This window comes from Cheilinus undulatus, linkage group 19, assembly GCF_018320785.1.
Source record: "Cheilinus undulatus linkage group 19, ASM1832078v1, whole genome shotgun sequence".
Lineage (NCBI taxonomy): Eukaryota > Metazoa > Chordata > Actinopteri > Labriformes > Labridae > Cheilinus > Cheilinus undulatus.
Genome location: NC_054883.1, coordinates 41,356,051 through 41,372,486, shown reverse-complemented (window position 1 = coordinate 41,372,486; position 16,436 = coordinate 41,356,051). Strand labels below are relative to the sequence as shown.

The 16,436-nt window shown below is 39.1% G+C and overlaps 1 protein-coding gene across 2 annotated transcripts in view; it reads right to left on the bottom strand.

Annotated features, from left to right (window-relative positions):
* The window catches only part of LOC121527082 (RNA-binding Raly-like protein), a 237,620-nt gene that overhangs the window by 37,699 nt on the left and 183,485 nt on the right, over positions 1-16,436 (bottom strand). The window lies entirely within an intron of this gene.

The window sequence follows — 16,436 nt, the reverse complement described above, 5'->3', positions numbered from 1 at the left end:
ATTTGTTGCCTTACATCTCTGTCTCCCTCCACTCTTCTCGCTCAGGCGTCCTGTTCTGCCCTCAGCCTCCACCTATCCCTCAACATCTTTTTCTCTCTCTCCATTTGCACGCTATCCAGCCTCACCTCTCCATCCATCACTCTGTCTCACCTCCCATATATCTTCCTGTGTCTGTGTGTGCACTGAGGAAGCTCATTATGAGACGTTTGAGTGCAGAGTATCACCTGTGGGGCCTTTTTCTTATCCACACCTGTGCCGCCGAACCAAAACCTTGCAAGTCTTATTCCTCCCCTCCTTTCATTAGAGAGGGATGAATAACAGCGGAGCGCTGGAAGTCGAGGCTTTGAATAAATCAAGGCTGTAAACTAGGGCATACGCTAACATATTGCAGGGGAATTGTGGGGATGAAAAAGGGGCTGCTGTGAAAATCAACAGGAACAGAAAACATAAGGAGAGGGTGAGTCCTGTGAGGATGCAGGGAACAGGACAACATCCTTGTAGTCCTGGAAGAAGTAGGGGTGAACATCTGCGGCAGGCAATGAAAAATGTTGATGAAGGTTTGCAAACAAATTTATGTTGATGACTTTGGTGAACTGGAAAGTTTACTTCTTTCAGATTGACTGAAAGCCACCATTCTGCAGAGTCAGGAAGAAGAGGGAGGTCTGGCTGGTTTTTCGAATGCTGACTGGAAGTCAGTCAAGTCATGTCAAGATAACAAAAAACTCGACCCAGTTTTTGATAAGAATACATGAAAAAAGACAGTATAGGCAGTAATAGATGATTCAGATTGGGAAGTCTCATGGGAAGAGTGGCATAAATGTCTCAACAGTCCAAATTGGAGAGAGCATAGCTGGAAACTAAGAATGAGATTCTTTAAGACACCAATTATTTTGGCCAGCTATAACAATAATGTCAGTGCCCTCTGCTGGAGAAAGTGTGGACAAATTGGAGATTTTTCCCGCATATTTTGGGAATGTCCAGTAGTGAAACAATATTGGGATAAAGTGACAGTGGAAATAAAGAAAATTTTAAATTTCAATACACCGTTCAATATCTATCACGTGGTCTTGTGTGGTGCAATGCCTGAAACCTGGGACAAGGACAAAGGGTATATGTTAAAAGTTCTTCTGTTAATTGTTCACAAATTAATTACCATTAACTGGCTTAAACCATATTCACCAACACTTGAACAATGGACTCAAAGATTAAAGTCAGTGAGCTGTATGGAGGACATTACATCAATATTGAGACTGAGGAGAGATGACTATTTAAAGAAATGGTCATCTGTAATCTCCTACTTGGAGAAGATTTAAATGTGCAGGTTATATGATGTATCCCTGAACATGTGATGTCATTTCTCTTTCAATGTAGATTTTTTTTGTATATTCAAGGCAGTGATGTTCTATCTATAAGTGTGTGACTATTTGTCACGGATTTGTTTTAATAAAAGTAAAAAAAAAAAAAAAGAATACATGAAAAAAGACAGTATGGAGTTATTTTGAGTTTGACTGCAGATCACTGAATGTCACTGAGTCATTTTGTACATGCACTCCTGCATATTTCTAAAAATGTTACCATGGTAACGAATCACTGTGTTTCACCAAAAAAAAAACCTTTGAAGTTGTCTCCTTCTACTAAGTCATGGTTTGAGAATAGCGTGGCGTCACAGTGCAGCATTAATTTAAATAATCAAATAAAACAAGATCAAAAGCACCTCTCTTTACTTTCATTTGATTCCCAAATCAGGCCACTCTCAGCATGGACTTAAAGTCTGTTTTTGAAATGCAAAATAGTTGCGTTTATAATGTGATTATCAACAATCAAAATTCAGAAATTAATTCTGATTTTAAAAAATTACTTCACTGCCCTTGTTAAAACCACTTCCTTATAAAAGTGTATGACCTGGCTGCTTCAGAGTCAGTCAGCTCTCTCAAAATTGGCTGGCAATGAATCTTGGGAATATGTTGGACCATAAAGGATGTGCCGGATAGATCCTTCATTGGCTAGAGAAATGAAAATGTGTCTTTTGGTTGCATTTGAAGAAGACTTCGAAATGGGGGAGCACTGACGTGTGGTTGTGACGTAATCGGTCTTTAAATACACCCTCTGTAGGATGCAGCCCTTTAAATATGACATGGGTACTCAAGAAGTGTCTAAAGCAGGGGTGTCAAATTTAAATCTGGCCCGTGGTACAGCAACATCCAGCCTGCAACACTGTAGCATATTTCCACTAAAACTGGCCCTCCGGTATGAGGTCTGCAGATTTTCACCAGTATAAAAAAGAAAACTTAACCTTGATGATATAAAATATCCTTGTTTAAGTCGTCAAAATCTGAAAAAGTCAAGAGTGAAAATCAAGAGATAAAAAACAGGAATATTAGAGAGGAAAAATTGTGTTGTAATTTCATGTTTCTGAAAATTATGACTCAAACTTACGATTTTGAATTTTAATTCCATACTTTAACCTTTTCAGATCATGATTCTTACTTTTTATATCCTATTTGGCCCTTCAGAGTCACAGTTCTAAATGTTTAGTCATATTTTGACCTTTTTAACTTATTATTTCATTTTTTCCTCATATTTTGATCATTTCAACCCCTAACTTTGGCTGTGTAATCACATATTTTTACTAAGGCTGTCAAAACTGACGCGTTAATGTGGATTCATCCATCATCATGATTAATCTGATTACAAATTTTAATGCAACTAACCCATCTACAGTGCAGAATGACTCAAAATCCCTGAAATGTCTCTGGCAACACATTTTGGGCAGTTTATCCAAGTAGGGTTACCATCCAGCATGCCGTTGTGCATGAGCAAATGGGCCGTTGATCTGGTAGTGACCAACCAACTTGATATGGAAGACACTAAACAGCACGTTGGCCCTATCGATGGGAAATTTGAGTACAAAAAAACCAAGACGCAACAGTTGACCAGCATAAAGTATTACGCACATTCTGCAGGAAAGAGTTTTCTTTTCACCGAAGCACTTTCAGCTTAAAATACCACAGTAACGCGAATTATATGTTTGTCGGAGATTGAGACTGTTTACTTATGCAAAATGAAACGCGATTAATATAGATTAAAAATAAATGATATTTAATCATGATTAACTGAAATTAATCCACAGTAACCCTGTGATTAATCTGATAAAAAATTTAATCAGATGACAGCACTAATTTTTACATTTTAGTCTCCTAGTTTAAAATTTTAAGTCATATTCTGACTTTTAAACTCATGGTTTTTAATTTTATCTCATATTTTGACTTTCCAAACTCTTGTATTTTACTTAAAAAAACATTTTTACATTTTCATTTTGTGTTTTGACCTTTTATCTCACTTTTAAAAATGATTTTCTTGAATATTTTCTTAAATATCCATCCATTTTCTGTACCTCTTATCCCGTTGGCTGTCGCGGGATTTGTAGATAGATTATAAATTCTATCACCTTTATTTTTTAAATGGAACACAGCCATAGCAATATGAAATACAACTTATGTTTAATACGATGACAGAATCCTCTTCTTGGGGATTTCTGATACCCTCAACCTGGCAGAATGACTAACCTTACAGCATGGTAAACAAGATATTTATCAATTCAGAATTATTTTCACGATCGTGTTTTTTTGCCTTCAGCTCAGTCCTTTGCTGTTGATTCTGAAGCTGCTCTCTCTGTCTGTTTCTCCTGAAAGACATAGTATTCATTCTCTCCCTGTAACAAAAAGCAGAGGGAAATACAGCTAATAGCCTCAGGACTTCAGTAAAAAAAAAAAAGCTAATAGGGGTCACTTAAGGTCAGAAAGAGAGAGGATCCAGACAGATTGTGTCATATAAGCCAGAGGACCTCTGTATTAGTGAGGGCATCATGTTGGAAGACAAGACAGAGTGGCTGAAAAAGTCCATTTCCTCTGTAAAATGATGTTTTCCTGAGTTTTAACTCTGCTGCAGGGATAACGACTATTCAATCACTTAGATTCCAATCATCTATTTAGCATAGGCTTTTTCTTAAATGTGGAAAGTAGAACTGTTGTCTAAAGATAAGCACAGCTCTACATTTTTACTGCATTCCTTGTAAAACAAGCTCAATTGGGAGCAGAGATTTGACTCAAGCTCTTTAAACCAAAAGCCCTTTACTGACAGTAAAGTGTAAGGCTGAATATGCAGTAAAAGCTATAATTTGCAGGTCAGAGTTTCAGGCTTTACATTAAATTTCCTCAGTCATTTTAAAACACCTACAGGCCAAAACATAGCTGGTTTCTTGGTGTCTGCTGGATACCTGCTGACACCAGGTCTAACTGACAAAAAACATCAACTGATGTGTGTCTGTTATCATCTTTCATACGTCTGGGCTCTCACACAGACACCAGAAACAGACTGCTTTCTGTTTGGGTCACAAAGCTTGAAACAAACATTCCATTTCTAGCTATTTTAGTGACTGAAATTATGAAAAAAATTTGTTTATACTGGGGCTGAACGATTTGCAAAAATAATCTAATTGCGATTGCGAAATATTGCGATTGCAATTTAATATGCGATTATTTTTGGGTTAATCTTATGTATTTTTTGACAAATTCAAGCAATAAATGATTCCATAAATAAGACCATGTGTATTGAAAACAATGAAATCATTCAGAAGCAATTACTCCATAGTAGCATGAGTCTGAATATAAGGGTGCAAGAAGCTTTATGCTATAGAGGAGGCTGCTGGGGTGGAGGAGGTGAAGCTTTAGTCTATGAAGGAGGGGGCTGGGGTGGAGGAGGTGAAGCTTTAGTCTATGAAGGAGAAGGCTGGGGTGGAGGAGGTGAAGCTTTAGTCTATGAAGGAGAAGGCTGGGGTGGAGGAGGTGAAGCTTTAATCTATGAAGGAGGGGGCTGGGGTGGAGGAGGTGAAGCTTTGGTCTATGAAGGAGGAGGCTGGGGTGGAGGAGGTGAAGCTTTAGTCTATAAAGGAGGAGGCTGGGGTGGAGGAGGTGAAGCTTTAGTCTATAAAGGAGTAGGCTGGGGTGGAGGAGGTGAAGCTTTAGTCTATAAAGGAGTAGGCTGGGGTGGAGGAGGTGAAGCTTTAGTCTATAAAGGAGGAGGCTGGGGTGGAGGGAGAGAAGCTTTAGTCTATAAAGGAGGAGGCTGGGGTGGAGGAGGTGAAGCTTTAGTCTATAAAGGAGGAGGCTGGGGTGGAGGGAGAGAAGCTTTAGTCTATAAAGGAGGAGGCTGGGGTGGAGGAGGTGAAGCTTTAGTCTATGAAGGAGGAGGCTGGGGTGGAGGAAGTGAGGCTGGCTACCAGCTGATTACAGCTGCCAATTTAACTGCCTTTTGCCATTAAATGCCACCCCCCCCAATTTTCCCACCTTTTTTGCCCACTTTTGTCACTTTCCACTCTTTTTATCCCTCTATTTGACCACCTGTATCTCAGTTTTTTGTGACTTTGCACCCCTTTTATGCCACTTTTCATCCAGTTTTCTCCATAGTATACCTATTTTGCCCCATTTCCCCCAATTTTTTGCCACTTTTAATCCATTTCTGCTGCTTTTATCCCATTTTACCACTTATTCTAGCCACTTTTTTGACCATTTTGCCACTTTTATACCATTTTTGGCCTTTTCCATCAGTTTTAGCCACTTTTATCCTGCTTTTTTGCAATTTTTCACACATATCATCTGCCTTTCAGTATCAAATGTCACTTTTCCCCTTTTTCCATCTTTTTCCATCTTTTTTTCCCATTTTAGTCACTTTTCACCAGTTGGACTGAGGCTCTTGTGATGGCATTTTTCAACAGTTTGGCTCTTTGGTTGAGTAGGGTTAAGTAACACTGGATTAGGGCCTTCTACTGTATTCAATAAATCAACAACAGAAAACTTCTGTGTCACTGTGTCTCTTAAAAACTCATTGTATTTAGTTGGGAATCACTTTTAATTTCATTATACGAAGTTTTGATCTCAGCCTACTCCAGTCTAGTCAAAGGGATTAAACTGGAATATTTAATTCATAGGGCAGCCCTGCTATGCTAGAGTGCCACACTGCTATCAAAGGGCCAAAAGTCTTTTCTCCTCCTGATTACCCAAAATGCTTTGGTGTCTCCTTTGTAGTCATATCGCAGGCTTGCAGCACGGCGACCAGGTGATTGACTGCAATAAACTCCCTCTCAGACGTATCAGCCAGGACCCTGAAAGAATGAGAAACGTGTTCTTCTATTTTCCAAACACAGAGAAGAATTCCCCTCGGACCAGAGCTGATGGCTCTACAGCACATTTGTCACTTTCTTCTCTCTGTGCTTCCTCTCATTTCATTCTCTTCGCCATTCAGACGCAAGCTGTCTTTTCGATGAGATAAAACATTAAAAAGGCACAGACGCAGAAAGACAAAGAATGAGGGAAAAGGACGTGGAGGGAGCTGTCGATCAACTCCTCATGGAACGGGAGAGTCTGCCGCCAATCTCCCCAACGTCTTCATTAATTGAACAAAGTAACTAATCATGCAAATTGTTTCTCAGCAGGAGAGACGCAAAGAAAGACAAAAGACGAAGTGAGGAAGCTAAATGAAGCAGCTGATGGACGTACAGAAAGGACAAACTGGGATGTGGGAAATTCATCTCCAAAATCCATGCTGATTTAGGAAGTCTGAGATGAAGGAATCGCTGCGCTGACATCAAGACCTGCAAAAATCCAGATTGGCCTTTCATCTTTACTTTCTGATATATTTCCAAGGACTGATGAAGGTCATGCTGCAGGTATGGACTGACAGATAAATCGAGAGATTTCCACCTGAGTCCTGCAGTGAATACTATCAAAACCACGGCTCTGAGTGGATCCCTGCTGTGAACCAACAGGTTCGGATTCCCCCAAAAGCCTTTCTGCTCCGTACTGAATCAAACCTTACATTTCTTTCACTTCACTTTCCTGTTCTTTCCTCTCTGTGCACAGCAAGGCCTCAATCAAGGTCACAACTCATTTCAGTGCCTTCAAACTGAAATAAGCGTTTAGCTTTTACTCTCAGAGCTGGACCGTTTTCAGTTAGAGAAAGAGTTTGTTTACGGGCGTCTCTTTAAAAAAACATGAGAGTCACAGCTGGCTAACGATGGCATGGTTGTTGACTAATTGCACAGAGAAAAAGTGGCGAGGAGGCCGGGGCCATCTGCATATCAAAGGTGGCGCTCTTTGAAGATCGGACATCAAAGGGGGATGTTGGGGAGCGGCGTGAATCAAAGTTCAAGGTGAGGTGACCGAGCGCTCTACATTTTTCTGTTTGAAATCCATGTTTGTTTACAGATTGTATTCTTTCACATCAAATGGAGAAATGACGACATCTTACTTTGAAGCACACAGACCACAGCGACATTCATCAAACTTCATCACTATGTGTATGTTAAAAATGTACACTGGTTACTAGAGATGTACTGATTGAGAATATCAGCTGACTGATGTCACATATATTTACGTTTTTCTATCATTGCTTTTGATGTAATTCTCCAACTTCACCAACGTTTTCTCTTGTGTTTGACTGCAAAAACAGAAATGAGAGCCAATAGGTGGCTTGTCCTGCTTCAAACTCAAGGCCCGGGGGCCAAATACGGCCTGTGGTATTGTTGTACCCGGCCCGTAAGATCGTATCATATTTCTAGTGTAATTGTCCCGTTAGTATGAGGTCTGCAGATTTACTACAGTATAAACACGTAAACCTAACCTTTGAAAGGTGAAAAAGTAAAGAGTAAAAATATTAAGATTAAAAGTGAGGAATTTGGAAAAGAAATCAAATTGGTTTTCATATCATATTTTCAATTTTGCAGCTCACACTCAAATCTATTGACTTTTTATTTCATATCTTGGCCTTTTAAATTAACAGTTTTGACTTTTTACATCAAAATTCAACCTTTTAAATTAACAGTTGTGAAAGTAAAGTCATATTTGGACCTTTTCAGCTCCTAACTTGGACTTTTAATCCCACATTTTGACCTTATCAGCTCCTAACTTGGACTTTTAATCCCACATTTTGACCTTATCAGCTCCTAACTTGGATTTTTAATCCCACATTTTGACCTTACCAGCTCCTAACTTGGACTTTTAATCCCACATTTTGACCTTGTCAACTCCTAACTTTGACTTTAATCCCACATTTTGACCTTGTCAACTCCTAACTTTGACTTTAATCCCACATTTTGACCTTTTAGACTCACAATTCAAAATTCTAACTCATGTTTTAACTCTTTAAACTGAATTTTATGTAACATTCCATTCTTAAACTCCCAACTTTGACATTCAATCAAGTATGCAGAGGCTACAAGAAGCCTACAATGATGCTCTGAGATTCCTACTGAAAAGACCGAGGTGGTGCATTGTAAGTGAGATGTTTGTAAGTGCAGGAGATAATACTCTACATGCTGTATATAGAAATCTTATGTATAAATTAATGTGTTGACTTGATTCCACTGGGAATGAAATTATTTTGGCCTTGACTGACATCAAACATAGTGCTGTTAAATACATCTCACCACTATGGAAACACTGGTACTGATGCCTGCTTTAATGTGATTTTCTTTTCTGTGCTTTTCTTTTACTGAATCTGATTTATTAACGTATTGTGCCGTTACGGTAACATGCAGTATGTGCGGTATTGTTCTGTCCTTTTTATGTGTTGTTCTGTATTGTTTTTTATTCTCTGGACCTAGAGTCTGTAATAAAGTTTTGAATTGAATTGAACTGAATATACTTGCCCTTTAAAATCAGTGTTTGACTTTGAATTTTGTGTTTTGACCTTTTGAACTAATAAGTGCAACTTTCATCTCAGATTTTGAGCTGATAAACTTATAATTTTAACTTTTATTAATCTGAATTTATCATCAGTGCTCAGTTAGTTTTCCCCATTTTTTTAACTGGTGCAAATGACAGTTTGGTTAATTGTTGATCCTGTTTGGCCCTCAGGTTAGACCTAAATCTAGTATCCGGCCCCTGCTGTGTTTGAGTTTGACACCCCTGATCTAGGCTATAGCAAGTTGAGTGGAGACTAGAGCTGCCACGATACAAGAATTCTTACCTTATGAGGAGGTTTTTCAGACGTTTTGATATAAATTTTTGGAAGTATATCGCAAAAGTGCAGTGAAAACACTTTTTCCATATTTACAAGTCACAGGACATAACGTAAGGCATGGTACGTGCGGACAGAAGAGACAAAACTTTTCTTAACATCATACTCATACCCTTATGTGTGGCTTTTGCCATACAAACGGACTTTACCTCTGAACTATCATCCACTGCCTTCGTCTTTTGTTCAAAATTGTCAAAGCGACCGCTGTAGATAAAACCATGACTGCACCACTGCGTCCAGCTTCCTTGCAGCAGATTCACGTGAGATGAGATTTTACGAGAATTGCAAGGCTCATACCCAAAACTGCCTCCAGTGGAAACAAGCTCAAAGCACAATTGTACTTAGTTGAAATTTAAGAAATATCGCTTTCATTTTGCGAAAAACTGTAATGGAAACCCAGCTACTGGCTCTGTCTCATTTTCTTTCAGTGAAGCACTATTAATACAGTCTGCGTCATGATCTAAGTCGGGATTGTCAAACTCAATCACAGCAGGGGCCGAAATCTGAATTTAGGTTTAACCTGAGGGCCTAACAGGGTCAAGATTTAACCAAAAACTGTCAACCGTGTTTTCAAAGTGGTGGTGGGAGTATAGATACTACAGTGTCCATATATATTAGTATTTAAAAAGTACTCTTTTGGTATCGATCCCTCTAGCAAAGTATCAATACCAAATGAGTATCATAAACTACATCTCACCACCACTTCTCCTCCGAGTGCCTCCCTGCCTCTCTTTACTCAAAACTGGCTTTACTGCTCGTCCATGTCACGTGAATTTGAACACCGATCAGACGTCAATCCTGCCGTACCATGTGACTTTGGGGACCAATCATAAATGAGTAGCAGATTTCAGCAACTTCACTTGCTCACATATGAATTCATTTTATAGTCTGTGATGTGAACCTGGCTGTCTTTATCACTCCATGTGGTCTCCAGTAATCCAGTTCAAAATTGTAAGAAAACATAAAAATACTGAGACCACATGCCAGTACCATAAAATGTATAAAGACTGAGTTGTATAAACATAAAAAGATAAATATTTCTATGAAAATCATTGATGACTTGTACTTCTTACATGTTTGCTTAAAACTAGTGTCCATAGGTGGCTAATGCAGCCCTTCTATAAGAATTACACAAAAATGAAATGGGCATTCTTATGTTGTTTATTTCTGTGTTAAAACCACATAAATGTAAATATTTGATTCATTTTACTTTTACCTGCTTGCACAAATATTTTAATTGAAGTTTCCCCCTTAATGAATTTCTGAATGCTATGCATACGCCTTTGTATTTGCCTGAAATTTGTACGTTTTGAAAGTTTGTGAGTTCAATATTTTATTCTTTCTTCAAAAGTATTGGTATCGAATTAAACATATTGGTATCACCCATCTCTATTTCACACGAATTCTGAATAAGCCTAGGTTTTTAGAAAAAGCATTTTTCTATCTTGACTCATTCTAACCTCATTCAGTCCTACTCTTCTTTTTTCTAATTTGTTAGCCATGATAAGCTCCTACGTAGAAAAAAACACACAATTACCTTTCTGTTTCACAGCCTAGGTCCTGACTGACAAACTGTAAGCCTTGTACTGCAAGCAGAAGTACGAATTTAAGATTCTAATCCATTCAGAGCTGTTTTTATAACATTCAAGGTGACACAGGCTCCAAAACACTGCTGTTTTTAAAAAGCTAATCTCACTACCACACTGCAACATCACTCGTTTTTCATTAATATGGAAAAAAATTGTTATTGAAATGCTTAAAACACAAATTTCTGCAAAGATGAGAAAGAATGTTGAAAAAATTCAAATGACAAGCCTCTAAACCCCAAGGTGAGGCCTTCAAAATAACTTGGTTATAAACCAAAGGAGGAGGGTTGATTCATGATAGTAAGAAACAGAGAAGAGCAGGAAGCACATGGCACCTGGGAATGTTGCAACCAATCAATTTGCCTGGTCAGTGTTTGAGGTGTTGCTTTAGAAGCGGACATGTATGAATAATTGATGAAGAAAACGGTTGCTGCTAATTAAAACATCCTCTTCCCTGGCTTAATAAAGACGACATGAGCCTCAAACATCACACCCTGTAACTCTCTCTAACAGAGAGCAGAGTTCACTAAACAGCCATTTTATTATTTGTGACTACGACGTCTCAGTGAACATCCTGCTACAAAAACTTGAGCATCTCTCCCTCCGTAAACACTCGAGTGTGACTTTCAGTCTGCTGTCCCGCCTCGCCGCCTCTCTGCGTCTGCACGGACCAAAGTCGGAGGGGATCAGCTCATAATCCGCGGCCCCTTCAGGCACCGGCGGAACAGATAAAGGCATGGCATCGCTTTGAGATCACATCCCTCTCTGTGACCTGTAAAACCCCGGCGAGCCGTCTCACACCAGTCAACAACGATACACTTCAAAAAGCGGACGATTCAGGCCGCCGGACGGATGAACATAAGCGTGGCGGGGGAGGCTTGGCGGAGGGGATCGAGGCATGAAAACAAACACCAAACACATAAAATGAGTATTTCCTCTGAGACAATCATGACAGCCGTCTCTAATCAGGTTATCCCCGTTGACTTTCCTTGTCGCTAAAAATAGTACCTTTTCTAGCTACTACTGAAATGTTTGATTTATTTTAACATCATGCTGCTCTAAAATTCTCACTCAGACATTTATATTTCATTTACAGACAGAAATAAAGAGAATTACTTATTGAGAGGAATTTCTCATGCATACTGCTGGCCTACATGCATTACAAATGTGTTGAAACTTGCATTCATGTTTCAGAAATGTTGCTTCACATACCTGCACAGGTGTGCATGTGAGAGATGAGTGCTGTGATAGAAAGGGAGATGTTGCAAATTCTCTTATTATTCTGTTTCCTTGTCATGAGTCCTGACAGACATTTCATTTCATCCTCCCTTCAGACTGCTGCATACACATCTGTCGACTGTGCACATTAGATCCAATATTAAAAAATGCCACTCACACCAAAGCCTGTTGCTCTAAATATTCTGCCTCTTCACCATAAAACAAAGAAAATAATCTGCCATTTTGCATCTCATTCTTCCTTAATGCACAAAGGGATGTGGATAATAAGGTGTCATTTACTTGTGGGTGTTACTGTTTTCTCTGTGCACATGCAGATGTGTCGCTGAATGCTCGTCTTTATTTTGCGCTGACTCTTCTCTCTTCTCTTCTTCCGGCAGCAGTCCAAACAGCCTTTCCTCCACTAAAATGTGAGCTAGGCTGCTCGCTTGATGGGGGAGCTGAGGAGGATGAGGAGGACTCTGGGGAGGGGTGGCGACATCTTATGACAACTCTGTCACATTATTTCATCATCGAGCATCGACAGAGGAGTCTCATTAGGTCCTTTTCTGACAGATAAAAATCACATTTTCAGGAAAGAGCTGAGAGAAAGTGAGAGAGAGAGATTGTTGCTTGTCCAGGTCAGGGGGAAAAAAAAGGCAAGCTAAAGCAACTGCAGGTGGTGGCTGATAAAATGTCTGAAGGTGGGATTAAATGTGTATTAAAAACTGATACAAATCTGAACAGTTTAGAATGATATGGACTTTGGTGGCCGCCAGACGTCTCTGAGTGCAGCCAAACTATCATAAAACTTACACAGGACTGGTACCCCTCCCCATTATAGACCATGTGTATTTGATGATAGAGCCTGGCAAAGCTGAGAAAGCCAAAGAACCATGTCAGCTGAGAAGCTGCCACGATATGAAAGGATGTAGCCCAAATATGACTCCGCTAGTGTCTACAGCCCGTTATGTACCACCTGTTCGCATGTGGCTATAATAAAAAGGCTATTTTATCACACGCTAGTCGAGATTGGTTTGCTAGGTTCCAACTTTATTCAGCTAACTTGAAGATCCAGGAACGGGACAACAAATATGTTGATGTGGAAAAGTGGGCAGAAAGTGGCAAAAAGGGGTTAAATTTTTTTTTTTTTTTTAATGAGGCATATTTTGGGAAATAAAGAGGCCAAACAATAGCAAAGTGGGCAAAAATAGGCAAAAAATGTGGCAAAAAAATGGTAAAAAGGGGTTAAAGGTGATGAAAAAATTGGGGAAAAAAATGACAAAACAATAGCAAAAGTGGGCAAAAATTGCCAAAATGGTGACAAAATGGGTTAAAAGTGGCAAAAAATAAAAAGGCCAAAAAGGGGTTAAAAGTGATAGAAATATTAGGTAAAAATAACAAACAATAGCAAAAGCGGGTGAAAAGGTTTAAAAGGTGGCAAAAATATGTTATAAGGGGCAGAAAGTACAAATTCCCAAGGCACACCTAGATTTGCCTCAAGGCACACCATTTGAAAACCACTGCACTAGATGATTCATCCAGACTTTGAGACCCCACATCTGCTGTTTATAGTCTCAATTTCACAGCAGAGATTCCTCACATGAAAACTCACCGTCTGACTTAATATAATTTCAGAAGAAAACAAACATGGAGAATGTCTGAAATCATCAGCCACCTGTCCTGGTACGTGTAATAGTTGCAGCAACTAGGGATGGAAGCAATTAATTGATGATCAATTAATTGGTTATTAAAAATTTGGCCAATCACGAGGAATTTAGTCAATCTGATGTTGGCATTTAATAAAGAGACTAAACACATCTTACTCTGCACTGCACAAAAATATCTACTGTCATGACATTGTGAGTGGGACCATGCCTTCTTTATGTTTAAAAGCCCTAGGCTTTCGAAGGGTGAAAATAAATAAATCATTGAGAAACACACTAATTAGTTACCTGTTTTTGTTATATAGGAAAATGTTATATATATATATATGCTCATGTATGTATGTTTTTATACATACATAACGATTAATCAATTAGTTGATTGTTAACATTATAGATGCTAAAGTTGGCAGGTTTCTTCCAAACGCCCATCCCTAGCAGCAACAGTTCATTTTTGCTGTAAAAGTATGCAACATCCAGTTGGTGATGCTCCCAGGTCAGCTTGTTCTCATTGGTTGTTGTGGATATTCTGTGAGCGGCAGTCTGACCTTCAAAAAATATCCAACATATTTGATTTTTATGATTTAACACCAGGGAGGCTTCAACTTGACAGGGAGCGATAAAATAATATTGACACCACACCAGTACCAATTTTCAATGACACCTGAATTGGGAAACACCAACTTGATCGTCGCAGGCAAATCTGGCTTAAGTCAAGATTAAATGATGTAGTGTGTGGCCAGCTTTACTGTCTTTTTTGTCTCTTTTTCGCTTCATCCATCACCATTCTCACAGCACCAGGATGCATGAACTGGCTTCTTTTTAGCTGGAGGCCAGCCATGAAGTTGTATGCACTTCTTACTAGAGAGCCAGTACTGTGAGCAGGTAACTGGGGCCCTCTGTGGAAATAGGGTAAATATCATTCTACCCACTGAGCTAAACTGGCACCCTAATTCTTCCTCTAAAAATGAATTGTATTCTAAGATCAACTTTGAAGTTACCATTATGCAGGGATAAAGGTTACATATAGCTGCTTTTAACCAGAAAAGTGTGCTAACTGTAGCTGGAGAGAAGATAAATACAGACATGGCAGAAGTAGGGATACAAGTGAAGATTCTGAAGTTGAGGATATGTCTTGTTCTAAAGACAGAATGTAAGATTGGGAGACAAAAAACAGTTTAAAAATAATATAAGAGACTACTACGCAAAATAAGTAAACCAGGCAACATCTGTAACATGTAAAAGAGAAACTCCTGCCTTTCTGGATGATGTTGCTTTCTACTCACGAAGCATTCTGGGATTGCTTGTGCAGCATTAAGCTGAAGGGCCTTTTTTAACAGCTTTTCTCCCTCAATATGTGAAACTTATCAATGAAGCAAACACAGTGAAAAAGTGTTTAGTAAATACACCTTTTAGAGGAAATATCTGAGGTAATGAAAGTAATCATTTACAAAAAAATATGCAACAGAATAGTAGCCACTTTTTCAATAATGTAGACATCTCAGTGCAAAAAAATACATTTTTTAGCTTTAAATCTTACCTATTTATAAAAATTAGAAACTGGCAGGAAAATTGGTCTCCAAACACAGTTTCCCGATATGAATCAGATCATGAGTTGAGCGTATTGGTGCATCTCCAAAAGCAATTACATCTTGGGAGGCAAATCAAGCATTTATAGTGGAATCTGTTTTGAGGATTTGTTCGAGACAAACTGAGCAGCAACAGTTTAACAGTGCATTGTAATGTGCATAATTCATATTCCCTCCCATGAACATGCAAACAGAAATTTTGGAGCGAAAAAAACTCAAGTCTGGAAAGCAGAAAAACACACGAAACCATGACTGCCCTTGACACATGCTTTGAGGAACGTGGAGGACATCTGACAAGATGTAACAGCCTGCCTCTTGTGCCCCCCTTCCCTCCTCCTCCTCCTTCGAACATCAGCCGCACAGACACACAAACCAACATGTGCCCCACACGTTCATTTGTCGTGTGTCGCAGCTCTCACGAATACAAGCGCCTAAAGAGTGTGTGTCGACAGGAAGTTTCTCTGTTTGAACAATCTTCTTTGTCACGTAGTAGACTTCAAAGTCTTCCTTTAGCCTGAAGATGAAATGTCATAACGGCACGCCGCACACTGACAGAGATTTGACACACACTCCCTCACACACACTCGCAGATAAAAACAAATCTCTGTGGTGCAGAGGGCTGGAACCCTATTTGATCTCCAAAGATTTCTGAGCCGCAAAATCGTGAAAAATTTATGGACTTCATCTCAAATACTCATGCTTGGACTCGCAAGAGAAGAAGCTGTAGGGTTTTCTTCTCCCTAATTAAATTAATCACAAAAGACAACATCGTAAGCATGCTCCCAGGCGCACAGTTCACCTTTTGATGAGGAACAAAGTGAACAGAACAAAGATGAATTTCCTCGATGCGTACAGCTGAGCTAGGATTGCATGGCACACTCAGCAACATTCAAATATTAACCTAGATCACTACCTTCTTATTCATAACCAATCATTCTTTCTTTAATCTTCTCATGTGTCCATGCAGCAGTTAGTCTTCAAAAAAAAAAATAGTTCTAAAAGAGACGTAATAAAACTGTTTTAGTCTCACAATAACTCATCCAAAAAGTCACCCCTACACAAAGGCCACTTTACAGCTGAATGTCACTCACATATTCATCTTTTTAAGAGTATATCTGCTGTTGAAAAAACAGCTCTAACAGGCAGCTAAAAGAAGCACAATATTGTTTGTACTAGAGGAATTTGAACTTTAAATTTCTGCAGTCCTTGAGCATTTTACAGTACCACCTCTTTCAGACACATTACTATACTGCTATTGTGCATGTGAATTTACAGTTTAGGCAGTCTCAATCATTCCAGAAATGTCT